This window comes from Eumetopias jubatus, unplaced genomic scaffold, assembly GCF_037043125.1.
Source record: "Eumetopias jubatus isolate StellerSeaLion01/CBP00866 unplaced genomic scaffold, mEumJub1_p1.0 scaffold_12, whole genome shotgun sequence".
Taxonomy (NCBI): domain Eukaryota; kingdom Metazoa; phylum Chordata; class Mammalia; order Carnivora; family Otariidae; genus Eumetopias; species Eumetopias jubatus.
This window is the reverse complement of record NW_028274818.1, coordinates 47563144-47589467: the sequence shown is the minus strand read 5'-3', so window position 1 is coordinate 47589467 and position 26324 is coordinate 47563144. Positions and strand designations below refer to the sequence as shown.

The window sequence follows — 26324 nt, the reverse complement described above, 5'->3', positions numbered from 1 at the left end:
TAACCCCATCAGGTAGAGGACCTGGACTAGTTTAGATGCTGGCTGAAGAGGAAGGAAACATATAATGGTGTGTAGAAGAAAAATTATAATGTCAACCACAGTCTAATGATCAATAACTTACATGAAGACTATGGCAGTATACTTTCTGTTTTGATTTTTATAGATATATTTGCATATTTTTTTTAACTCCTTTCTCTTCCTTGACCTTATGCTTTTGTGAAAGGGAATGGATTAGCTTTTAAGATACGGAATACCTCTGTGGGATTGCGACTAAGTAAGTAAGGTAATAACGTCACCAGATATCAAAAGGATGACTCTTGGAAGTTCTAACTCCAAGAAAGGAAGAAGAAAACAAAGTCATCTTCATTATAGGAAGGCAAATTTGATCTTGTTATGTGGAACCATCATTACTGTTATTGTGATGGACAGTGGTGGATTATGTTGATTATTTCATTGATGTCATCAAGCACCCTACCCAAACATCTATAGGGTGCTATGTACTCTTAAGATTTAGAGCATATAAACCATATTTCCCATTGTTTTCCCATTGTTCTGTGCTGGTTTTCATTGAGTTTTGCCTACAGAAGCAGTAGTAGGAAATCAGAGACATGGAAGATCATTCTGGCTTTACCAGTGTTGCAGTTCCCAACAGTAGTTAAGAACAGATGTATTCAAGTGGAGATTGGGTGATCCAGAGGGAATACTACTTTTGGAAGTCCTGCTAGTTTGTTCCTGTTCTTCCCTAGACCCAGAACTAACTGCAAAACTCCTTCCAACAACAGAGCAACAGGTTCAAGCTTTAGGTACTATCTTGAAAGCAATAGAATTTTTTGCTTTTTGATATTATACTTATTGCTCTTTATGTTTTCCAGCTATTTCACCTTCCCATTTGGTCTTGCAGACTTTTCTACACCTTTGCAACTAATTACCTATATTTAATTCTCACTGGTAGAAATAGCTAGATTGGTCTGTTCCCTGACTGAATGTGACTAACACAATAAGTGATAATAGAAAAGACATATTCATTGTATGCAAAGTTTAAGATGTGGGTAAAGCCAAATGGAAGTAAGGTTTCCACATTTTACTTGCAGTGGTAACATGTCAGGAGTGAGTGATAAGCTGTAAATGTCTGTATTAATACTTAGACTGGTGTTACTAAAACTATACAAAGAAGCATAGTCAACAATATAGATATATCAAAATTGTTTTAAAATGTTGAAGAAACCCACAGGGAAGGCAAGAAAAGGAAACAAGAATGAGAAACAGAGGAAACACACACACAATAAATAATAAAATGGCTGCCATAGGCTTTAACGTAACAATAATTACTTTAAATGTAAATGGTATAAATACTTTAATTAAAAGACTGACAGGGGCACCTGGGTGACTTAGTCAGTTGAGCCACTGACTTTTGGTTTTGGCTTAGGTCATGATCTCAGGGTCCTGGGATTGAGACCTGTGTCAGGGCTCTGTGCTCAGGTGGGGAATCTGTGGATTGTCTGTCCCTCTCCCTCTTCCTCTGCCCCTCCCTCTGCTCATGTACTCTCTCTATCTCTAAAGTAAATAAATAAATCTTAGAAAAAAAAAAAGACTGACAATGGCAGGGTGGACATATAAACAAGACCCAACTATAGGCCATGTATAAGAATTTCACTTCAAACTTAAAAATATAGTTTGGCTCTAAGTAAAGGATTAGGAAAAAACCCCTTGATTTCTTTGATATGATTCATTCAAAGCACTGGTTGCTGTTCTCTCAGCTGCTCACTACTCCCCAACTGCACAGCTTATGGATCAGTACTCTGGATGCAGCAAGAGAGAAATGGGCCTCGTTGGCAGCATCTGACACAGTTGGGAAGCCTTGTGCTCATTCACATGTCATCACATTCACCTGTGGGAGAAATCATGGGCTGAGAAGCCCTCTCTTGGCACTGGGCTATACCACCTTGTGGGAGAGATATCAGTGGTAAAGCTAAATTGACCCTCTTCAAAGCAACCAATCTTGGATCTTTTGCTGCAACGATGTGCTGGAGCTTCTCTGCTGGACTCCTGGACTTCTACAAAGGCTCTCTTATCCATGGGTAATTATTTAAATTAGTGTTCTCCAGGGGCTCCTAGACTGACTGAGAGGGGCTGGTGCTGGTTCATGGGCTGCTTCAGGGTCTATAGCAGGGCCAAGGTCTGTGTACCTATTAATATACACATGGGTGGGTGAGACTCCTCCCAGGTCTGTTGGCTTATGGTGCTAGTTACAGAGTCAAAGCCAAATGGGGCTGTAGCCCAGTCCTCAGGATTATGAAGCTGTTTCTGAGTTTCTAGTCAACCACAGATGGCACGTCAGCTGCCTGGGTGCAGACCTGTCTCCTTAAAACAACTCTCCTTGTTCTTAGGCTGGACCAGGGTTTCACAATCTCCTACCTGGATCCCACATCTCCCACAAAGGCACTTTGTCTAAATAGATGCTAACTTGTTGGGGGGTGGATACTGTGAGGCATATTTTATCTACCATCTTGCTGACTTCACTCATTCCTTGTGTTATTGATGCTGGCAGATTGGGTCTGGGGACCCAGATGGAGTCCCACAGGACCAGCCAAAATCCTTTGCTTTGTGTAGGAGAGAAGTCAAACATGAGCCAGCAGGAGGTGAAAGCAGAGTTTACTGAAGATAGAGAGCGGATACAGGGTCTGGGAGAGGAGAAAGGAAAGAAACTTGAGTCTTGTCTTTGTTTGAGGTCTGGGGTTTTTTATTGAGGCCGGTGGTCTGGTGTATGGGTCTTCTCAGGCATCCACGAACTGGTTAGAACCAGGACAAGGGCCCAGGTGTTATTCCTTGGAGTCAGGAGGCCTTGGCATCGAGATGTCTAGTACCAGTGGTCTCATATACACATATGATAGCCTCATCAAGTCATTCTCACCTCGTCTTTCCTTAGATGTTATCTATTCTAGAGAAATCATTAATTTCTCGTCCCTTAAAAGGAGGACATATGCTATTTGCATTACAATGCATGTCTGAAGTGGGGTGGGAGTGCAGGGCCTAGCAGGGATAGAAGCAGGAAAAGGAACAAAAAGCAGATTGTTATGGAGTCCTTCAGTTTCCCTGTCTCACTATTTTTGTTTTTATTTTGTAGTATTTTCTGTTCTTTGTGTCTGGAGTTTCTTGTTATTTGGTTTGATTTTCTTTGGAACATAGCATTTTTCTCATAATTCCATATATTTTCACATTTTATTTTTTATTTAGACAGAATGTTTTAGCTTTTTTTCTTCTAGTAACTTAATCACTTACAAATTTCTTGACAACTATATGTTTCATTTCCAAATGCCCATTTAAAATATCATTTTCACGCAGGTATGAATTATATACAATAAAATTCACACATATTAGTGTGTAGGCCAATGATTTGAGAAATGTGTACCTCTGTGTAACCACAAACCCAGTCAAGCTAGAAACAGTTTTCATCTTCTGAACCAGTTCTATTCTTTTGCCATTCAGTCTCCCCCAGCAACACCACACCAGGCAACCAATATTCTTTTTGTTAGTATAGATTAGTGTTTCCCTTCCACAGTTGCATATCAATGGCTTTATAGAAACAGATTCTCAAATCTGGTTGTTTTATTTTTCCATAATGTCTGTGACATTCTTCTGTGTTGTTTCTTGCATCAGTAGCTCATTCCTTTCCATCATGAGCTTGTGTAGCATTATATAGATATAAAATTTGCTTATCCATTCCAATATTGATGGACTTTTGGAATGTTTCCAGGTTTTGGTAATTTTTTTCCAGGTTTGGCAATTATGATTGAGCTGTTGTGAACATTTGAATTCAAGTCTTTGAATGATCATATATTTACCTAAGTGGTAAATACCTAAAGGAAAAATGGATAAATACCTAAAAGGAAAATTGCTAGGTTATGAGCATGATTAAATTTGTAAGAAGCTGCCATGCTGAGTTTCAAGTTAACTAGCATTTTACATTCCCACCAGCAATGTATGAGAATTCATTATGAGAATTGATTCTCATCTTTATTAACAAACAGGATGGTCAGGTTTCAAATTTTAACCACTATGATGTATATATTGTGGTATATCACTTTGCTTTAATTTTATTTTGCTGGTTGACTAATGATGGTGAACACATTTTCATCTGCTTATTGGTCATTGTTATTTCTCCTTTTGTGAAAACTTAATTTTTTCCCAACCTTAAGTAGGTCGTTTGTCTTATAATTCAGTTGAAATAGACACTTTGATATTTGGGAAATAATTCCTTTATCAAGTATGTGAATTGCAAATATTTCCTCACATTTTGTGTCATAACTTTTGAGCTTCTAACAGTTTATTTCCAGGAACATATGCCTTAATTTGATGAAATCCAAATTGACCATTTGTTTAATTATTTATTTTGTGCTCTACATAGGACACTTTTTTCCATCTTCAAAGTTGCAAAGATTTGTCATACTTTTTTTTTTCTGGCAAGTTTACACATGTACTTTTACATTCATCTCTATGATTGATTCTAGGTATTTTGTGTATGGAATAGGGTTCAACTCTTTTTCTCATATGGATTTTCAGTTGTTTAGCACAATTTGTTGGAAATGGTATCCTTTTACTCACTGGATAACTTGTCATATTTGTCAGAAATCCACTGAATATAGGTGTGATGTGTTTTTGTCTATTTCTGGACTTTTTATTCTTTCCCACTAATTTATATATTTATCCTTATATCATTATGCCCTGCCTTGATTACTATAATGTGAGTCCTCCAATTTGTTCTTAATTGTGGGAGGTAGAATAATGGTCTCCCCAAAGATGTCCATGTCTAATCCCTAGTACCTGTGATTATGGTATCTTACATGGAGAAAAGAACTCTTCAGATATTAATATTACCTTAAAATCGAGAGGCTATTCTTGATTTTCTAAATGGGCTCAGGGTAATACCACATGGAAAGGGGGGTGGAATGGAGAGAGACAGAGTGAGAGATAGAGAAAGAGAGAGACATGTAGACCGACAGACAGAAGGATATACATGAGGTTGAAGAAGGATCAGAGAGAGACAGTTGCTGGCTTTGAAGATGGAGAAAGACACCATGAACCAAGAAAGGCAAGAAGCCTCTAGAAGCCAGAAAAGACAAGGAAACAGATTCTCCCTTGGAGCCTCAAGAAAGGAACACAGCTCTGTAGCAACTTGATTTAGTCCAGTGATACATCTGTCAGATTTTGAACTGACAAAATTTTAAGAAGTAAATTAGTATTGTTTAAGTCTGTAAGTATGTGGATTTTTTTGTAGCTGCAGTAGAAAATTCATACATTAATTTTTAATGTTTTTTGGCTTTTCTATCTGTTTTCCATTTTCTTTGAGTTTTAGTATTATCTTGTTAATTTCTACAGCAAGCCTACTAGGATTTTCACTGGAACTCAGTGAATCTGTATATCACTTTAGGGATAGTTGATTGTAAAAATATTTTTTCCTCCAATTTAAGAACTTGTTTTAGCTCTCCATTTATTTAGGTCTCCTTTAATTTTTCTCAGGAAGCTTATATAATTTTCAGACTATGGGTTATGTACATGTTTTGTTAAATCTTTCCTTTTGTGGCACAGGCTTTTTAAAATACTATTACAAATGATATTTCAAGTTTTGATTTTCCACTTCCCATTACTATTGTATAGAAATATAATTTCATTTAATGTATTGTCCTTTTATCATGATCTTTCTTAATTTACTATTAGTTTGGTAATATTTTTATAGGTTCTGTAGGTTGTTACATATATTATAGAGTATCTGATGATTAAGATTAACAGGACTCCACAGCATAGATTTACATCAGGCCTTGTAAAAGTTAAGACGCAGCCCAACAGGAGAAAGAAACAAAGCAATCATAGGGAAGGTTGAACTCTTTCAGGCACAGCCAGCCAGTATCATGTCTCAGGATGTTCTTCATCTATGGGTTCCAAATCACCAAGATATATGCAAGGTATCTCAATTTCAGGCAGGCTAATGCACAAATTTACAAAGAGGTCTCATATATCATTATGTTTACATACTTAAAACTAGTCTGTGTAACCAGTTAAACCAGGTATAAACCATGAATCTATATATTTCTCCAAAATGTAGACAAGCTTGTACAGGGTGCTTCCAAGGGAGTTTTATACTTAAACAGCAAATTATAAATCACTAGGTACCACATCCAATGCTTATCTTGGCCAGGGGTTAGCACTAGAATTTTAGGTACACCTGGAGATAACTAATAGAGCAGTTTCATTCCACCTGTGAAATAATCCCATCCTTACACAGTTCATCTTCCTGATCCTTGGTTAAGCTTTCTTAAGTACAAATTGCTCATGAGTATTCTTTTTTCCATGCATTTTAGAGAACATTTATAGAATAGAAAAAGCAAAAAGACAAGCACCAATGGCACATAGGTATCGCTTTCAAGAAACATTTGAGTTTTAACAAATATTCCAGCATAAACATGTTTCTGATTTTGACAACTCTCCTACTTCCTTCCAGAACTCAAATTTGAACTTTGTGAAAGGTATTTTAGAGTGATTTGATTTAATTGTAATTAATTTTCCATTTCAAGATTTCTTATCATAGAAGAAAAAATATCTTACATAATAAATACATCAATCTTTATTTAATTACCCATTTTACTCTGGTATATATATTGTAACTGCTAAGAAGTCTGGGATCTTAATTCACAAAATGCTATTCCGGTTTCCTAGAAAAAAGTACTATAAACTGTAATGGCCTCTTTTATTACTAGCAGGCTATGAATGTGTAAGTATAATTGAATGGAGAAAAATGTTCCTAAAATAAATTTTCAGAGGGTTTTAGTAATGAGAAGTAGAAACATTGTCTTCACTTTTGTTAACTATTTGAAGACAACAATTTATCACAGGTCTTTTTAGATTAATTTTACGTAGTGTTTAATTCATTAGCACGTACTAATTGATCAAGATTTTTGTTCTAGGGATGGGATTTACTAAGTTAGGTTGTTTATGAGCTACCATTATAAATAAAATCTTAAATTCTGTTATGAATTAGAATTTTGTGATATGCCAGGATTCATGAATGCCAGACTTAAGAGCAGTGGTACAAGGTTTCAGCTCAATGACCAGCTGGACTTTGAATGCTATGATGGATATGAAAACAGACTTGGACACATCACAGGCTCCATAGTCTGTGGTCACACTGGTTGGTCTGATACACCCACATGTTATGGTAAGTTACCTTTTTTTCAGGTATTCTTTTTTTTTTTTAGGATAAAAAAATCTGTAATTGTTGAATGACTATGTTGTGCACCTGAAACTAATATACCATTGTCAACTATACTTCAATGAAAAAAAAAAACACTTTTTGTCTTCAGCTAGCAGTTATCAGTTAACTGGAAATAAGGTTTGTAAAAGGAACACTGAGTTAAAAAATGCTATATGTTCCTTTTAAAAAAGTTTGAATTATCTAGAGGTATTCTTAAGGCACAATAATTAAAATCAAGGTGAATGCTTCTGATTTAATGTCAGCTGGGAAGAGAAGGTGTTCTGAAACTCAAAGAGAATATTCTATCTTTAACACAGTACATTAACGTAATGTTTCCGATGGGTTATGTACATCACAGATTTGTGATTAAAGTATAACTATTTTGTTTTACTAAATGAAAGCTTTTAAATTATTTTAAACTTAGCTTTCCTTAGTAACACTGTAGTTTCTTACAACTTCCTCAGCTATTTTGCTCTTGAGTTTCTGCTTGACCCCTCCCACCTTGAGAGTTAATTTCTACAGGTCTCGAGAGGATCTCTTTATTTTCTGACTTTGACAAGTTCTGTGGATGGTTGCATGAATCTCTTTTGTGTTTGCCACAATTCCAGAATTAGAAAGAGAGCTTGGATGTGTGGGAAAATAAGTGGATGTAGAGTGTGCAAAGCTTTGACAACAAAAGAGTATTTGGGAAATATCTCGGTAAGTGGATTCCAGTCTTTATGCGGGAGAATTTTATGAGCTGAGGCTGGATAAGAGGCTAAGGAAAGACTATTTAGGTTATATTAGGGCATCTCAGCATTTAGATTAATTTTATCATTGATAAAAAGCCATAAACGAGTCTTTAAGCAAAGGAATGATGTAATTTGATTTTAATTTCTGAATGTTGTTTATTTCTCTCACCACTGCCTCCCTTGTATACTCTTCTTGTGGTAGGCAAGAAAATATTCAGGAGTCCTTGTAGAGTGAGAAAAGTGGGGATCACATAGGGTGATGGCTGAGTGGATGCAGAACAGAGGACAGATTTGGGATATATTTTGGTGGTAGAAAGCACAGAAAATATTACTAAATGTTAGGTGTGAGAAAGAGTAACAAATCAAGGATTCACTTTTTATTTGATTTTTTTTTTAAAGTATCCAGGTAAATACCAGTGGCATTCTGTGAAATGATGCTGGCAGGAGAGAGAGCACTTTGGGAGGAACATTACAAGTTCTGACTTGGACACATCATGGCTGAACTGCCATGGATGATAAAAGTTGGATATGTAAACTACAGAATTGGATAGATGGGTCTAGCCAGGAGATATACATTTGGGATTATCACCATGTAAATGATGAAATTGGAAAAGAATATAGAATGATAAGAACAGAGAGCTCAGGACTGAGCCCTGAAGCATTCTAACATTTAGGTGTCAGACAGAAGAGGAATAGGTAGCCAAGTAGATAGAAAAAGTGGAGGATGTGGAAATTGGGAAGAAAAAAATGTAGGAATGAATGTTGTCATAGAAATGGAGAGAAGAAAATGACTAAAGGAAGAGAAAATACACCAGAATGATTAATAGTGAAGCCTGTGGGTCAGCCTGGATGGGCTCTCATTCTAATTCCACTACTTGCTAAGCATGTATCTTAGGGCAACATATCAAGCCTACTTGAACCTTTGTCGACTCTTTATCCGTAAAGGGCTTTAAAATGTATAATTATTCTAATATTTCAAAAGGTTGCTTTGGTTAGACTGAATAAGCTGATATGTCTACCTAGAAGACTGAAAATATCACAGATTTGGCTATTTGGAGGCCAGCAATAACTGTAATAGAAATAGTTTTGGAAGGAATACATGGTGCAGAACCTAAATAGAGTTTACTGAAGAAAAAACAGTAAGAACTTCAGTATAGCATGTGGTCATAACTCTTCAAAGACATTTGTGTGAATATGGTGGATAGGAAGTGCAGAATATTGCTAGAGGAAATCATACACCAAAGGGAAGATTCCTTTTTTTTTAAAGATGGAGGACATTAGAGCCAAGTGAATGCTAAATAGGATATAATAGAGACTGAATACTCGAGGTAGACATTTCCCTGTGGGGGTGGGAGGGAAAGGGAACTGGAGCTCTGTGGAAGTACGAGGTTTCTGTGGCAACACAGCTGTTTCCAACTTTGTAATAGGAGGAAGGAAGGAAAACAGATGTGTAAATCCCATGCTGGAAAGAAGCAGGAGCTGATGTAAAAGTAAAGTAAAAAAGCTGATGTAAAAGTAAAAGAGTAAATTGTAAAAAACAATTTACACTTTCCTTTGAACTGTAAGACAGAGTCACCTGAGATTGAATGGTGCAGGGGGAAAGGAGGAGAAGGAACACTTAGGAAGAATAAAAAAGGTTTAAAATAGAGACTTCAAGAAAGGAGCACACAGTGAGTTTATTATTGAGATGAGGTAGACTTGCTTAGTAGTCTCTTAGTTCCAGTTAAAGTTGATTAATTCAAGGCTGTCAACAAACGCCTGTTTATGAGCTAGAAATAGGCCAGGAGAGAATGGTGAAAACCCACAAACATGGCTCTGCCTTTTGGGAGCTTTCATTCCAATATTAAAACAACAACAACAACAACAACAACAAAACAACAAACCAACAACAACAACAACAAAAACCTAAAAAACCCAACAAATTAAGCCAAATAATGAACAGGATGATAAAAACATTTTAAATATATTTTATACATAACTGTGTTCAAAGAAACAAAAGAATCCAAGAACTTAGAAAATGGGAGGGCAAGGATGGAGGGCTCTATTTTCTATAGGATGGCATGTGCACAAAGAAAGGTTGAAAACCCTTCAGGATAGAGATGGGGGTCTGTGTGAAAGCTGAAGCAGTGAAGAATTTGAGCTCTTTAAAAAATCCAAATATCATTAGCCTGGTGATGATGGGTATTAAAGAGGACACATACTGCGTGGAGCACTGGGTGTTATACGCAAACAATGAACCATGGAGCACTACATCAAAAACTAATGATGTATGGTGATTAATATAATAAAAAATAATAATAATAAAATCCAAAGATCAAAAAGCCTGGAGTCTGGATTGCTAGGGGGAGAGAGATATCAGTTATATTGGAAGTGTAGGCAGGAAATGGATCATAAAGAGCTTGGATTTTCTTCTAAGTAAAAGGGGAGGCTTTTAGGATGATCATGAATTTCTTTTCTGGGATTAGAGGCAGATCCAGGTTTTATGAAATCAGAAGTTTTACAATGTTGAGGGGCCCTCTTTAGAAAAGAATTCAAAATCATGAATATGTAATTCCTGTGATCTTTCCAATGTCACCACATGTCAGAAAAATGGGACTGAGTAGAAGTTGGAGTGACAGGGACAGTGGTAAAAACTGATGTGGCCAATAAGGCTTTTATTGCAAATTTTATAAAACTTATGACCTTGTGAACCCATTGGTAGGAATTCACCCGCATGGTGAAGCCTCCCAAAATTGAATGAACAAATGACAGTTTAATGTTATTTTCAAGTAATTTCCCTCTACCATGTAGCAGAAAATTGCACAAAGATTGGCTGATATCTGAGTTTATTGTCCTGGGAATTCTCCTTTGTGGAGAGGTTTCCAAAGAATTATTGTTGGGGCACCTGGGTGGCTCAGTTGTTTAAGTACCTGACTTCGGCTCAGTTCATGATCTCAGGACCGTGGGATCAAGCCCTGCATTGGGCTCCACACTCAGTGGGGAGTCTGATTATCCCTCTCCCTCCCCTCCCCCCCATACATGCTCTCTCTCTCTCAAATAAATAGAATCTTTAAAAAAAAAAAGAATTACTATTATCGTAAACCACTTAAGCCAAACAGTGCTTCTAGCAATCTTAAATAAATGTACACTTAAAAAAAATTTGTACTAGTATTTCTAAGTATCAGTGCCTGGATTTATAATTTTTACTTTTGGATAAAGACAAATATCTCTAATTCAGGGTATGTCCATTCAAACTCTTCTTTATAGTACATTTTAAAAGTCGGTATCTCTATATAACAGTTGGAAAATAGCCAACAGCCAAGATTTATTATTATTATTATTATTATTGTTTTTTGGTGTTAAGGCAGCATTTTTCACAATGTGATGAGATAAACAGAAAGTATATAAACAAAGATACATACAAATAAAAGAATTGCTATGTAGAAGACTGAAATAGAATTTTAGGAGGGAATCCCTGTAGTTCTCATCAAGTGTGACCTTCTCAACTAAGCTACAAAACTCAACATTAAAGCAAAAACAAATTTGCGGAATTATTTTTTGTGGCATTACTTTTAAGAATAGTTATCTTACACCTAATTTTATGATTATGTATAAATACTTGACTTTAGATAGTATGAATATTCTTTTTAGTATGATTCTAATTTTTAAATTTCAGTTTTTAATTTTATAAATTAGCAAGTTAGCAAGTTAGCAAGATTCCTAATTAGAAAAATGCAGTTTTTTTTAAATACAGTTTTTGACAATACTTAGCAATGTCACAATTATCACACATTTTAAGGAATAATTTTATACCTTCCTAATTTGAATCAGAACAATTAACAATTTATTAAGAGTTACTATAATTATAGGTATAATAAGAATAGGTAGTTGTATATTGCATAAATATTCAGGACACCTAGAATATGACTATGTGGCCTTGAACACGTTTCTTCATTTTCTTTCGTGTTTCAGTTTGATTTCTTCACTTATAAAGTATCGATTAAGCTTTTTAATTGTTCCTCTAACTAAAATACATTAGAAATGTTTCTCTTTAGAGTTCTAGGTCCCCAATTATATTAAAGAAAAATACCAATTTTTATTTAAGTGTGCAATTTTAAAATTGTAGCTTTAGTTTTTTTAATGTGACACAATGCTTTTCTGACAGTATAAAAAAATATAACATTAAATTTTATAAATGTCAGTGATAAAAATCAGATCCAGTATAGGCAAACTGACTTTACAAATAAATTTTTAGGACACATCTATTGCTGCTCAACCCCTTAATATTTCTGAGTCCTGTATGGATTTAGAGGGCATATAAAATCTAATACGTAACAGTTTTCAAAGAAGAGAATTTATCAGAAGCTCCTCTGTATATGCAACACCTTGCCCCCATTATTATGTGACACATGTAAAATTTACTTTGGCAATGATTAATTATATATTCTTATTAAATTCTTTTACCTTTTTTTTATAGAAAGAGAACGTGAGATTCCTCTAATAGAAAAATACTTAAATGTTGAGCCCAGAAAAGACAAATAGAGAGTTGGAGATATGTTGAAATTCTCCTGCAGACAAAGATTCACAAGAGTTGGACCAGATTTGGTTCAGTGTTATCAATTTGGATGGTCCCCCTAATTTTCCAACATGTAAAGGTGAATATTTATCCTACAATTGCTGAAACAAGAATTAGAAATTAATATCCAATTGTTTATTGAAATATGTAGTAGAAGTATCCATAGATATTTACAGGGAGTCTGACACTGAAGGGACTTTTGTTACTTTTCTTTTTGCCTACAATTCCGCCATTAGTATTGAACATTTTTAATAGCATCGGCCTTAACTCATTTCATTGATTATGTCTAAATGATATTAAGCAACTTTTGGTCAAGTCCATCACATGTATAGCTTACTCAAAGTTAAAATATGTTGATCAAATGCTTATCTCTTGTCTCAAATGATGGTACTTTTTAAAAAAAGTTTTGATAAAATATTGCATGCAATATGATTAATATACTTGTACAGCCATATTTACTAATTGGTTTGGATACATCTTTAGAATATCTAGATCACTGAACATATTTTTTTGCTACTTTTTTCCTATTTGTCTGAACTATACTTTCAAAGCTGAATTCAGGGCTTTACCGAGGTTTTTAATCCACTCTTGAAGTTTCTTATGTTTATAGGATTGTAAGGTAGTCAGAAAATATTTTTTGTGTCTTTAGTTTTTTTATGTGTCATATCTAAGATATTTTGCTAATCTCAGTTCACAAAGATTTTCTCCTATGTTTTTTAAAGGCTTTGGTTTTATATTTAATGCTCTACTTTTAGTTAATTTTTGTATATGAATATGAGATATGATAGAATCAAAGCTCTGATTTGATTTGTATATGGGTATCCAATTGTTCTACCTCAATTTGTAGAAAAAAAACGATTATTTTCCCCTGAATTGCCTTTTGCAGCTCTGTCAAAAATCAATTGTTGATATAAATGTGAGTCTATTTCTGAGCTCCATTCTGTTTTTTATCATCTGTCTTTATGCTCAAACCACAGCTTCTTAATTACTGTTTTGTAGTAAGTATTGAAATCACATAATGTTAGTCCTTCAAACTTTTCTTCTTTTAGCCATTCTAGGTTCTTTGCATTTCCATGTGAATATTAAAATCAGTTTGTCAATTTCTGCAAAAAAAACCTGCAGTGATTTTGATTGGGGTAATATTGAATCTATAGATCATTGGGGAAAATTGATATCTTAACAATATTAAATCTTATGAACTTTATTTCTTCTTTTATTTGGGCCTATAGATTATCTCTATGTTTTCTCATTTACAGTTTATCAGTTTTACATGTCTTTAACTAGATTTATGCCTATATATATTGAATGTATTTTCAAGGCTTTTAATATACTTCTAATAGGCTAGTTCAATATAAGTAATAGAATCGGGAAATGAATCTATTGTAAACCCCATTTTTAAAATTGCTTAAGAATACTATAATAAATTATGTCATGAATAATAAATTGATTAAAGAAAAAAACCTCTCTGTTTTAGTGCATTTTTAAGATATAAAGTAGACACTGTAACCATCATTTACACAGTATTTCTACTGTAGAGCTAGTAAAATTGTGTGGCACACATCCTCAACTCCCCAATGGGGAGGTTAAAGAAAGAAACAAAGAAAATTATGAACACAATGAATTGGTGGAATATGTTTGCAACCCTGGATTTTTGATGAAGGGTCCTAATAAAATTCAATGTGTTGATAGAAAATGGACAACGTTGCCTATATGTATTGGTAATGTATAAAAAACATGAATATTCAAACTTGATTAAATCAACACTTTTTGTTTATATTCATATAACCACATAAATTATACTTTAAAGATAAACATATTTTTGTGAAATTTTTACAGAGGCCAGCACATGTGGTGATATACCCGGACTTGATTATGGCTATATTGTTGAGTTTTCTGCCCCTCCCTATCACCATGGAGATTCAGTGGAGTTCAATTGCAGAGAAACATTTACATTGATTGGATACAGATCAATTACATGTGTTAGAGGAATGTGGACCCAACCTCTTCAGTGTGTTGGTGAGAATAGCATTTCTTTTTTTTAATTAAAAAAACATTTTTTTGAAATTGTTTTAAGATTTTATTTATTTATTTGAGAAAGAGTGTGAGCAAGAGCACAAGTAGGGTGGAGGGGCAGGGAGAGAGAGAGCAGCAGACTCCCTGCTGAGCAGGGAGCCTGATGTGGGGCTCGATCCCAGGACCCCGGGGTCATGACCTGAGCCAAAGGCAGACGCTTAACCGACTGAGCCACTCAGGTGCCCTGAATAGCATTTCTTGATATATACAATTACAACAATATTTTTAAAATTTAGAGATTATTTGTGAAAATGTCGTCTTAAATTACAATGAATTCAAACATTTGTTATTTATAGTTCAATATGTAGCTACAGAGGAAAAATATTAACTAGCAATTGAATTTATGAATCTTTCTGTCCCTTATGTTAACATTGTTTATTTATTTTTTTAATTTAATTTTATTATGTTAGTCACCATACATTACATCACTAGTTTTTTTTTTAATTTTTTTATTGTTATGTTAATCACCATATATTACATCATTAGTTTTTGATGCAGTGTTCCATGATTCATTGTTTGTTCATAACACCCAGTGCTCCATGCAGAACGTGCCCTCCTCAATACCCATCACCAGGCTAACCCATCTCCCTACCCCCCTCCCCTCTAGAACCCTCAGTTTGTTTTTCAGAGTCCATCATCTCTCATGGTTCGTCTCCCCCTCTGACATACTCCCCTTTTCTTCCTCTCCTGTTATCTTCTTCTTTTTCTTTTTTCTTAAAATATGTTGCATTATTTGTTTCAGAAGTACAGATCTGTGATTCAACAGTCTTGCACAATTCACAGCGCTCACCGTAGCACATACCCTCCCCAATGTCTATCACCCAGCCACCCCATCCCTCTCACCCCCAACCACTCCAGTAACACTCAGTTTGTTTCCTGAGATTAAGAATTCCTCATATCAGTGACATCACTAGTTTTTGATGTAGTGTTCCATGATTCATTGTTTGCCTATAACACCCAGTGCTCCATTCAATACATGCCCTCCTTAATACCCGTCACCGGGCTAACCCATCCCCCTACCCCTCTCCCCTCTACAACCTTTAGTTTGTTTCTCAGAGTCCATAGTCTCTCATGGTTCGTCTCCCCCTCCCATTTCCCCCCCTTCATTTTTCCCTTCCTACTATCTTCTTCTTCTTCTTTTTTAAACATATAATGTGTTATTTATTTCAGATGTATGGGTCTGATTTATCAGTCTTACACAATTCACAGTGCTCACCATAGCACATACCCTCCCCAATGTCCATCACCCAGCCACCCCTTCCCTTCCAACTCCCCACCACTCCAGCAACCCTCAGTTTGTTTCCTGAGATTAAGAATTCCTCATATCAGTGAGATTTTTTTTAAAGATTTTATTTATTTATTTGACAGAGAGAGACTCAGCGAGAGAGGGAACACAAGCAGGGGGAGTGGGAGAGGGAGAAGCAGGCTTCCCTTGGAGCAGGAAGCCCGATGCGGGGCTCGATCCCAGCACCCTGGGATCATGACCTGAGCCAAAAGCAGATGCCTAACGACTGAGCCACCTGGGTGCCCCCCCGGTGAGATCATATGATACTTGTCTTTCTCTGATTGACTTATTTCACTTAGCATAATACCCTCGAGTTCTATCCACATCATTGCAAATGGCAAGATTTTGGGGTTTTTTGATGGCTGCATAATATTCCTCTGTGGTGTGTGTGTGTGTGTGTGTGTGTGTGTGTGTGTGTGTGTGTGTATCACATCATCCTAATCCATTCATCTGTCCATGGACATCTAGGCTTTTTCCATAGTTTGGCTATTGTGGACATTGCTGCTATAAACATTGGGGTGCAGGTGCCCCTTCGGATCACTACATTTGTATCTTTGGGGTAGATACCCAGTAATGTATTTGCTAGGTTGTAGGGTAGCTCTATTTTCAACTTTTTGAGGAACCTCCATACTGTTTTCCAGAGTGGCTGCACCAGCTTGCCTTCCCACCAACAGTGTAGGAGGGTTCCCCTTTCTCCGCATCCTCGCCAACATCTGTCATTTCCTGACTTGTTAATTTCAGCCATTCTGACTGGTGTGAGGTGATATCTCATTGAGGTTTTGATTTGGATTTCCCTGATGCCGAGTGATGTTGAGCACATTTTCATGTGTCTGTTGGCCATTTGGATGTCTTCTTTGGAAAAATGTCTGTTCATGTCTTCTGCCCATTTCTTGATTGGATTATTTGTTCTTTGGGTGCTGAGTTTGATAAGTTCTTTATAGGTTTTGGATACTAGCCCTTTATCTGCTATGTCATTTGCAAATATTTTCTCCCATTCTGTCAGTTGTCTTTTGGTTTTGTGGACTGTTTCTTTTGCTGTGCAAAAGCTTTTTATCTTGATGAAATCCCAATAGTTCATTTTTGCCCTTGCTTCCCTTGCCTTTGGCAATATTTCTAGGAAGAAGTTGCTGCGGCTGAGGTCAAAGAGGTTGCTGCCTGTGTTCTCCTTTAGGATTTTGATGGACTCCTGTCTCACGTTTAGGTCTTTCAACCATTTGGAGTCTATTTTTGTGTGTGGTGTAAGGAAATGGTCCAATTTCATTCTTCGGCATGTGGCTGTCCAATTTTCCCAACACCATTTGTTGAAGAGACTGTCTTTTTTCCATTGGACATTCTTTCCTGCTTTGTCAAAGATGAGTTGACCATAGAGTTGAGGGTCCATTTCTGGGCTCTCCATTCTGTTCCATTGATCTATGTGTCTGTTTTTGTGCCAGTACCATACTGTCTTGATGATGACAGCTTTGTAATAGAGCTGGAAGTCCGGGATTGTGATGCCGCCAGCTTTGGTTTTCTTTTTCAACATTCCTCTGGATATTCAGGGACTTTTCTGATTCTGTACAAAGTTTAGGATTATTTGTTCCAGCTCTCTATAGCTATTTTTAATGTAGTAGTTGTTTTGATTTTTATAATTAGTATTATAAAAAAATGAAATCTTTTCAAGGGGATATTTTAATTTTACAGCATCAAATGAACTTAAGAAATGTAAATTATCACACTCATTTAACTATGAGATGGTTGAATTTGATCATAACACCAACATAAGTTACCAATGTAAAGGAAGATCAGAGAACAAACACTCAATCTGCATAAATGGAAGATGGGATCCTGAAATAGCCTGCACAAGTAAGCTCTTATTTATAATATTTTCAAGAATTTATTTGATTTCTAACTTATAAAAGAATGATCTTTGTGTCTTAAAAATTAGCTATTTATTATTCAAATAATTTTCAAGCTGGAGGTAATTTAAAAAATAACCAAAATCCTGCTTCTAAATAATGATTGTATCATGTGTATTAGTCAGCTATATAACAAACCACCTAGAAACCTGGCTTTAAATTAACATCTGGGCAGTAGGTGTACTCATTACTCTTGAAATACCATTGCTTTTAAGTCCTTTTATTACACACAAATGTGCCCATACCTATGCCTATAACTAGTAGGTATCTATGTATCTATCTATATATCCATTTATGTATCTGCCCATGTATGTATTTATGTATGTATTATGTCTCTAATCATCTATTTATTTATGTTTATTTGTCTTGAAACATCTGCATCCTACTAACACCACCAAATGCAACTGAATAGCACAGGCTTTATTCCAGTTTTCCACTTTTCAGATTTTGAATCTCTCTTCTCTATCTGTAGGACACCTTATCTCACTATCTTCATTTTAATCAATTTTCTCAAGCCTACAATACATAGGAAGTAGTGTCATACCAATACAAAAACCCACTTTACTATCTACAGTTCAACATATTTTTAGTTCTTTTTAAAAAGAAAATAAGAAATATTTACATGCAATGAAGCACACATGCGCTACATTAACTTTTAGAAGCTTTAGAGTTTTAGCATTTACATTAAGTATATCATCCATCATATATTACTTTTTGAGTTTGGTGTAAAATAGGGGTTGATTTAAAATATATATATATATAGATGCTAGTTGTTCTAGCGATATGTGTGGAATAGACTTTAAAATGAAAATCAGTTAACTATGTAAATATTGATCTATTTCTAGACTTTGTATCAGCCAATGTATCCATGTATCCTATTCCTGCCACATTGCTTTGGTAACTACAGCTTTATAATAAGTCTTAAAGTCTGATTTGTACTCTCCAATTATGTTCTTGCTATTCAAAATTATTTCACTTATTCTGGTCTTTTCATGTCCATAAAAATTTCAAGGAAAGCTTATGAATTTCTATAAGATATCTGCTTATATAATGAAATGGGTGGTTAATAACAGAAATAACAGAAAATACATAAAATGACAATGATAGCAGTACACATTGAAATCTATGGGACATAGCAAAGGCATAGATATCTATAACTTTAAACCATTCATTATAAATAAGGAACAAAATAAAAGCAATAGGAATTACCATCTAGAATTTAGAAAAGAACATGCACCCAAAGAACTTGGAAGTAATGAACAATTAAAGCATAAATTTTTATAATGAGAAGCTAAAAAAAGCATAAACATCTGGTTTACACAATAATAATTCAGCTTTTAGGGAAATCTGGTAAATACATCAACCTCTGGCAAGACTTATCAAGAGGAAGTACAAGTTTAGATTATTAGGACAAAAATAGTTAAACATCAGACATAGCATTGAAAAAATATGACAAGATACTTAAATATAAGAAAAAATTTTTAAGATTGTATTTATTTATTTGAGAGAGAGAGAAAGAGCACAAGTGGGAAGAGGGGCAGAGAGAGAGGGAGAGGCAGACTCACTGCTGAGCAGGGAACCCGATGTGGGGATCGATCCCAAGACCCTGGGATCCTGACCTGAGCCGAAGGCAGACGCTAAACAGACTAAGCCAACCAGGCACTCCAAGAAAAAATATTTTTGATGAAATATACAATACTCATATCAACTTAGAAAATTTGACATTAGTAGCGTGGAGGAAGTTTACTCAGTCAAATATTTCCCTGAATTGAATATAAAATGTGGACAAGTGAAACAATTTTGACAACTTCACAGTGTATACTCACAGAAAACTTTTAATGAAATAAAGATATGGTGTGACAGGAGAAAGCAAAATCAAGAAATCATAGAGAGGTCCAAAAGCTTCCAGGTATAGTCATCCAGAGACTTTTCTCAGTTGACCAGGACATGCTTTGCCTTCAAATTATTAACTGCCCAGATATATCCAAGCTGTCTCAGTTTTATGGGAGTTCAGACAGTTTACAGAGAGGTCTTTTATATCCCACTGGTCATGTAACTAAAGGCAGGCTGTTTAAACATTAAACTGTTCATCAGTCTATATATCTTTAAACAGTGTGGGCAAGCTAGTAAATGGTACCTCCAGGGGAGTTTTGGATTTTAAGCAACATACTATAAATCACTACTGAACATATTTCATTCTTGTCTTGGCCAAGAATTTGTATCAAATCAACTGATGGTTCACTAAATATAATTCTTCCTGTGGCTAATCACTTTCCTTTGGTAGGAAATCCTGTGAAGGTTTTAATCCAATCCCAACACATTTGATTGTGGACATCTTTAAAAAGTGGCTCAGATGGTTGAGCGTCTGCCTTGGCTCAGGTCATGATCCCAGGGTCCTGGGATCGAGTCCCACATTGGGCTCCCTGCTCCTTGGGAGCCTGCTTCTCCCTCTGCCTCTCTCTCTCTCTTCCATGAATGGATAAATAAAAAAAAATCTTTGAAGAAAAAAAAACTTAAAAAAAAAGGATCTTGATATCAGTCTTTATTGAGTGCCTGATACTGAGTGAGTAATTCAGCTAGAACATCCTAATGGTTAGAAATAATTAAAAGAGGTTTCATATAAACTATGCAAGATTGATCACAGAAAGAATGAAAGGAAGAAAGTACAAAGAAAACCATGAGAATAAGCCAAATGTGAAGCACCACTGTCCAAGTTGAAGAGTATAACATATTTAAACCTAGAACATGCCATTATTATGTGATCATTTATGATATATCATTTTCAGTTTTCTGCTTAATTATTCTTTTGATATTTTTAACCTATGATTTTTAATCAAGAAATCTAATTTTAATATTTTTAGAGCTACAAACACAGTCATGCCCACCTCCACCTCAGATTCCCAATGCTTAAGATATGACAACTACAGTGAATTACCGGGAAGGAGAAGAAATATCTGTTCTTTGTCAAGAAGATTATGTAATTCAGGATGCAGAAGAAATTGTGTGTCAAGGTGGAAGATGGCAGTCAATACCATGCTGTGTTGGTCAGTAGTGCACACTTGCTTTATGATGTTCTTTCAAATGACGTTTAACACTCCCTGTGCTTTCTGTAAATGAACAAGAGGAAGACTTTCTCTATATTCCACTTTATCTTGAAACAGTAAATTACAATCTAAGTATACAAATGAATCAGCATTCTTTCACTGCTTCCGTGAAGTGAACACAGACAAAAACTTCAGGTTACTATGTAGACACGAGATAAAATTTCCTTTTATGCCTATTTTACCCCTTATGATGAGCAAGACAAGGATGAAGGGACATATTGAAACTCAGAGAATAGCAGCATAGATATTATGGAGACATATATCCTTGCAAGTTGCAAATATTTCAGTTTTAAATGATTTAATTTATTCACATTGTCCTTATTTTAAAATCCCAAGTAGTATTTGATTGTATTTTTCAATGTAAGCATTGTATTGGTGTTTGACTCTTTGATCTCTGTTCTTCGTATAGAAAAGTTTCCATGTTCTCAACCACCTCGTATAGAACATGGAATTGTGAAAGCATCTAGTTCTTCAGAAGAAAGGAAAGAAACATTTAAACCCAGGCTTTATGCACATGGCACTAAATTAAGTTATATTTGTGAAGATGGTTTCAGGATATCTGAAGAAGATGGGATAATGTGCTACATGGGAAAATGGAGTTCTCCACCTCAGTGTGTAGGTGAGGACAGGATGCAAGCTAAACTTCTATTTTCAATATAATTTATTGAAAATAATCAGTTGTCATCAAAGTCATGATACAGAATCCTTTAGGTTTCTACATATATGAAATCACTTGTATCTAAATGTTTAAAATCATTTATATGTTTATGTATTTTGCTAAACCCAATTTTTGTATAGTCAAAACAATCTTATTTGTGTTCATTTCATTGTTCATTATCGAGTCACTTTTAATTATGGCATTTAAAAAATTAAAACTAGATCCATAGTAACACTAAACCTACCTGTTTATATAAATTTACCTATTCACATTCTATTTATTTGAGTTGTAGTGCCTGCTTTGCCAGGAGGTTTTTAAAAATTTTATTTTTCCTACAATGTCCCTTCTGATTAGTTACAGTATATGGTACTTTTCTTAAGATGATTAAAAATTCTCAATGCTTTTCTTTTTATTGTTCATTATTGGTTTGAGAAGCATTGAAAGTCTCTTTGATAAATATGTTGACAATTGTAGTTTCAAGTTCTTGCCCAGGTTGGCAGCTGGACACACACCAGAATACTGGTTTTAGGAGCATCTGTGTACCTTCTCTGTGATATGATCATTGTTCCTATGTAATAATTTCTTTTTAAATAAAACTACAAAATATGACAACTAGTACATAAAATTAAATTTCAGACTTTGTGAAACATGGAGTAATTTTTTTTTCAATTTTTAAAGGATTTCCTTGTTAACCACCATATTTGATGACGCATTGTATTCTACCTCACATGTTAGATAGTTACCAGTATGGAGTAAGAAGTCACTTGCAACTATGCTGAAGGTTTTGGGATTAATGGACCCACATTTATAAAATATTTAGAAGGAAAATGGTCCCATCCACCAGAATGCTTAAGTAGAGTGCCTTTAATTTTACCCTTAATTCAGAGCATAAATGGTACAACTATGAAACTAAATAATACTAGACTTTAACAAGGTATCTCTGGAAAGTTCTGGATTCTGGTAGAGAATTAATAACCCTAATAATAAAAGGTTACAGTAAGACCCAAATTATTTCACTTTCCTGTCATCTTGTGTACACTTAGGACAACTTCTGTTATACATTCTCAGACTTCTATTTTCTGTTCCTATACCACAGCTCCTCAATCACATTATTGTTCAATGTACTGTTAGTCTGTCAGTTATCTCCTTATATGTATATAATTTTCTAAGATATTTGACATAATTAAAGGTAGCAGATTTTGACAGAAGCAAAAATGAGAAATACATGCGTAATGCAGGTGGCCTATATGGACAAAAAAGAATTCAAATGTAAGTAGTATGGTCTCAAGCATTACATGTATTCGTATTTCTCTAGGCTTTTTATATCACCATTCCCCTGTTATACTTTAGATAAACATAGACCCACTCACTAAACCCTACTCCTGAAACCAATATTACACTATATGTTAACTAACTAGAATTTAAAGAAAAAGTTAAAAAAAAGGAAAACAAAAAGAACCATTCAATGTAATTAAGTCAAGACTTCTAACTTATTTTTTTCAAGTTATAAGAAAAATTTTGTACAGTATTCATTGGTTTGATATGTACCTGTTGTTCTAGATTATAGTTATTGGCCATTATGTGTTTTTAAAGATTTACTGAACAAGTACCTATTCTTTTTCTTTCAGAAATGTATTGTTCTAGTTTACCTGACTTTGGTGATGCCATGCTCATAGGCCCAAAGAAGGAATCATATAGATCAGAAGAAAAAGTGACTTATACATGTCCAGAATATTACCAATTGGATGGATCCAATATTGTACAGTGTATTAAGAGCCAATGGATGGGAAGGCCGATATGCAGACTTTAATGAAATCTATGTATTAAAGTGTCTTAAGAATATAATGTAGAATTGCCTCTAGCATCATTAAAAAAATGGACATAGATTATTTTTTAAAGGCCAGAACAAAGGTTTATGCCTTAATATAAAGGGATGAAATTGTGTACCCACTGGGTAATCTTATAGCCCAGTGGTTCTCAAAGTGTGGTCTCTGGAATAGCAGCATCAGCCTCTTTTGGGAAATTGATAGAAATGCAAATGCAAATTCTCAGGTTCACTCAGACCTATTGAGTCAAAAACATGGGCATGCAACCCTGAAAACGTCTTAATAATTCCCAAGGGATTCAATGTACACTCCAGTTTAGGAGCCATGCTATAGCTTATTACACTTTATATCCACCTCAATTTGAGCGATGAATTATACTTTACTCATTATAGCGTCCTTAAGTATTTGCCAAAAAAAAATCATTAGTGTTTTTATAAATTATATATTTGTTTTTCTGTTATTTTCCCTATCTCCTGTTTGGATCCTCAGTTAATCATCTTCATCCTTTAACTATGGTATTCTTCAAAGTGCGTTAATTCTTAATTTATTCTCTAAGGAAGTGCCTACTGTGTTTATTTTTTTAAGGGCCTAAAATTACTTTCATAAATAGGATGATTGCAAGCCCAATTCTGATGTCAAATAATATTTTTATTATGATTTCTTATGGTTTATAAATCGATTTTGAGTTTATCTGATTCGTAATATTGATTTTATTAAACTCAAAGGGAAATGTCCAGAAAAACTATTTTCATAGAAGCTTAAATCTTATAAAAATATTGCTTTATCTCCTTTTCTGCAATCTTACATATAAATTTCTTTCTTTCTTTCTTTCTTTCTTTAAAGATTATTTATTTATTTGACAGAAAGAGGGAGAAAACAAGCAGGGGGAGGGGCAGAGGGAGAGGGAGAGGCAGGCTCCTCCCCAAGCAGGGAGCCAAAGGCTCCCTGGGATCATGACCTGAGCCGAAGGCAGACGCCCAAAGACTGAGCCACCCAGGCGCCCCTTACATATAAATTTCTTAAAATTACCAGTCTACCATGAAAGATTAAATATTGATTTTAAGTCCTTGAAATATATTTGGAATCTCATTTGTTGATTTATTACTCAAAATGATCATTACATTAGAGATGCTACTTTTTTCTTTCTCAGATGTTTCCTGTGTGAATCCACCCAGAGTGAAAAATGCTATTATATTAAATGAGATGCCTAGGTATCTACCTGGTCAGAGAATATGTTATGTATGCATCAAAATTCAAAAAAAAAATTTTTTTTTTTTTTGCAGACTGAACTAAGTAATGTAGTGTATTTCTTTCTTTCTTTTTTTTTAAAATTTTATTTTATTTTATTATGTTAGTCACCATATAATACATCATTAGTTTTTGATGTAGTGTTCCATGATTCATTGTTTTCATATAACACCCAGCGCTCCATGCAGTACGTGCCCTCTTTAATACCCACCACTGGGCCAACCCATCCCCCACCCCTCTCCCCTCCAAAACCTTCAGTCCGTTTCTTGGAGTCCATAGTCTCTCATGGTTCGTCTCCTCCTCCGATTTCCCCCCTTCATTTTTCCCTTCCTTCTCCTAATGTCCTCCATGCTATTCCTTATGGTCCACAAATAAGTGAAACCATATGATAATTGACTTTCTCTGCTTGACTTATTTCACTTAATATAATCTCCTCCAGTCCCATCCATGTTGATGTGAGTGTTGGGTATTCATCCTTTCTGATGGCTGAGTAATGTTCCATTATATATCTGGACCACATCTTCTTTATCCATTCATCTGTTGAAGGGCATCTCGGCTCTTTCCACAGTTTGGCTATTGCGGACATTGCTGCTATGAACATTGGGGTGCATATGGCTCTTCTTTTCACTACATCTGTGTCTTTGGGGTAAATACCTAGTAGTGCAATTGCTGGGTCAAAGGGTAGCTGTATTTTTAATTTTTTGAGGAACCTCCACACTGTTTTCCATAGTGGCTGTACCAACTTGCATTCCCACCAACAGTGTAAGAGGGTTCCGCTTCCTCCACAATCTCTCCAACATTTGTTGTTTCTTGCCTTGTCAATTTTTGCCATTCTAACTGGTATAAGTTGGTATCTCAATGTGGTTTTGATTTGAATTTTCCTGATGGCTGATGATGATGAACATTAGCCATTTGTATGTCTTCTCAGAGAAGTGTCCGTTCATGACTTCTGCCCATTTTTTGACTTGATTATTTGTTTTTTGGGTGTTGAGTTTGAGAAGTTCTTTATAGATCTTGGAAATCAGGACTTTGCAAATATCTTCTCCCATTCCATGGGTTGCCTCTTTGTTTTGTTGACTGTTTCCTTTGCTGTGCAGAAGCTTTTTATCTTGATGAAGTCCCAAAAGTTCATTTTTGCTTTTGTTTCACTAGCCTTTGGAGATGTATCTTGAAAGAAGTTGCTGTGGCCGATGTCGAAGAGGTTACTGCCTATGTTCTCCTCTAGGATTTTGATGGATTCCTGTCTAAATTGAGATCTTTCATCCATTTTGAGTTTATCTTTGTGTATGGTGTTAGAGAATGGTCGAGTTTCATTCTTCTGTATATAGGTGTCCAATTTTCCCTGCACCATTTATTGAAGAGAGTGTTTTTTTCCATTGCATAATTTTTTCCTGCTTTGTCGAAGATTATTTGACCATAGAGTTGAGGGTCCATATCTGGGCTCTCTATTCTGTTCCATTGGTCTATATGTTTGTTTTTGTGCCAGTACCATGCTGTCTTGGTGATCACTGCTTTGTAATATAGCTTGAAATCCGGCAACATTATGCCCCCAGCTTTGTTTTTCTTTTTCAACATTTCCTTGGTGATTCACGGTCTTTTCTGATTGCATACAAATCTTAGGATTCTTTGTTCCAGCACTTTGGAAAATGTCATTGGAACTTTGATTGGGATGGCATTGAAGATATAGATTGCTCTGGGTAGCA

The 26324-nt window shown here is 35.2% G+C and overlaps 1 pseudogene; it reads left to right on the top strand.

The window, feature by feature from the left end:
* LOC114222886 (complement factor H-like) overlaps positions 1 to 26324 on the top strand; it is a 129531-nt pseudogene that overhangs the window by 23729 nt on the left and 79478 nt on the right.